Genomic DNA, 2487 nt, shown 5'->3' on the forward strand with positions numbered 1-2487 from the left:
CGTGGAGGAAGGGAATTGTCCTCCCCAGTAGTGCTCTCCAGTAGGATTCTCCACAACGAAGGCAGTGCTCAGTAACTGTGCTGACCGCATGTAGCTGTCGAGCACTTAAAATGTGGCTAGTGCACCGGGGAACTGGGTTTTATATGGAGTATTTACTTATTTATTTGGAGAAAATCAAATTTAATAGCATATGCAGGTATGTATGGGGAACCTACACAGACATGGAAATTCCCTATCAAATTGAAATTTAAATAGATATGTGTCAGCACTGTCCTGGCTGGTGCAAAGCTACAGTATCTGGGCGACAGGGGTGTGGACTATGGGAAGGAGAGGCAGGAGGCAGCCTACAAGATGTCCAAGCAGCGGCTCACTTTTACCCCTGCGCTCGCTCCAGCCCTGCCCAGCTCTATCCCGTGGCAATGACTCTGGCGTTTAGACTCTCCACTCCCTGGAAAAAGACAGTGAGAGGAATTTTATCCCTTGGAGCTCGCCGTCTCTGTAACCACCTAAGACTCTGCAATTGGATGCCTTGCAGAGTACAGAGAGTTTCTTTTTTAATTTTAACTTTATTTTTTAAAATTTACATCCAAATTAGTCAGCATACAGTGCAACAATGATTTCAGGAGTAGATTCCTTAGTGCCCCTTCCCCATTTAGCCCATCCCCCCTCCCACAACCCCTCCAGCAACCCTCAGTTTATTCTCCATATTTATGAGTCTCTTCTGTTTTGTCCCCCTCCCTGTTTTTATATTATTTTTGCTTCCCTTCCCTTATGTTCATCTGTTTTGTCTCTCAAAGTCCTCATATGAGTGAAGTCATATATTTGTCTTTCTCTAATTTCACTTAGCATAATACCCTCCAGTTCCATCCACATAGTTGCAAATGGCAAGATTTCATTCTTTTTGGTTGCCGAGTAATACTCCATTGTATAGATATACCACATCTTCTTTATCCATTCATCCATCGATGGACATTTGGGCTCTTTCCATACTTTGGCTATCGTTGATAGTGCTGCTATAAACATGGGGGTGCATGTGTCCCTTCGAAACAGCACCTGTATCCCATGGATAAATGCCTAGTAGTGCAATTGCTGGGTCGTAGGGTAGTTCTCTTTTTAGTTTTTTGAGGAACCTCCATACTGTTTTCCAGAGTGGCTGCACCAGCTTGCATTCCCAAGGACAGAGAGTTTCTACACCCGGCTTTGAGAAAGAGAAGAATTGAATAACCAATGGCAAGAAGGAGACTACTAATTAGGTTGGGATACCATTAGGCTTTCAAGGAATGCAGGTTGGGTGTGCTGCTTTGTTTTTTTTTTTAATTTTTTTTTTAACGTTTATTCATTTTTGAGAGACAGAGAGAGAGCATGAGCGAGGAAGGGGCAGAGAGAGAGGGAGACACAGAATCCGAAGCAGGCTCCGGGCTCCAAGCTGTCAGCGCAGAGCCCGATGCGGGGCTTGAACTCATGAACTGCGAGATGATGACCTGAGCCGAAGTTGGACGCTCAACCGACTGAGCCACCCAGGCACCCCGGGTGTGCTGTTTTATAAACTTTTGGAGAAACAGGAGCCAGGTATGCCTCACGTGAACCCTGTGTTTCTAGAATGTGTGGGCAAACCAAATCACCTATTGAACATTTCAGGGGATATTATATGGTCCCTGTAAGAATTTGGGAGGCATATCTTTGTTTTAAAAAGTTACATTAAATAAACTAAAAAGAAAGAGACATTTCATAATCCTACACATATTTTCAAGACTGTTGTCTGTAGAGAAAAATCTCTCTGTTGGACATCCTTCCCTGAATTAGCCAATTTGAACTGATTCTATGGGAAGTATTTTACAACTCTGTAAATTGTAGGTAACTGATTGGCAAGGAATTTCTGTCTGATCTGATAGAGGTTGGACTATTTTGCCTCCTTTCCTTGTGGAAGAAAAAGCAGTTTTGCGTCCATTTGCAATTTCTTTCAACGTTCTTTTTTTTTTAATTTTTTTTTCAACGTTTATTTATTTTTGGGACAGAGAGAGACAGAGCATGAACGGGGGAGGGGCAGAGAGAGAGGGAGACACAGAATCGGAAACAGGCTCCAGGCTCTGAGCCATCAGCCCAGAGCCTGACGCGGGGCTCGAACTCCCGGACGCGAGATCGTGACCTGGCTGAAGTCGGACGCTTAACGGACTGTGCCACCCAGGCGCCCCACAACGTTCTTTTTTATCAGACAAATTGTGCCGCTTTTTTGGAACCAGCTGAATCATCTGACTGACTGGCTCCCTACTGAGTGACATAAAATCTTTAACATGCGTTCATTTTTATATCTGTAGGAGAGTCATGCTTTTCCTTTCCTTAGAAAATTCTCTTAACATTTCTTTCAGTTTTTTATGCATACAAATGCACGTTTGACACGATTATAGTCATAGCCTTTGCAATTTTTTGTTGTTGTTGCTTACTACTGTTGGGTTAAACACCATTAAAAAAAATTTTTTTTTTAATGTT

This window comes from Lynx canadensis, chromosome E1, assembly GCF_007474595.2.
Source record: "Lynx canadensis isolate LIC74 chromosome E1, mLynCan4.pri.v2, whole genome shotgun sequence".
NCBI lineage: Eukaryota > Metazoa > Chordata > Mammalia > Carnivora > Felidae > Lynx > Lynx canadensis.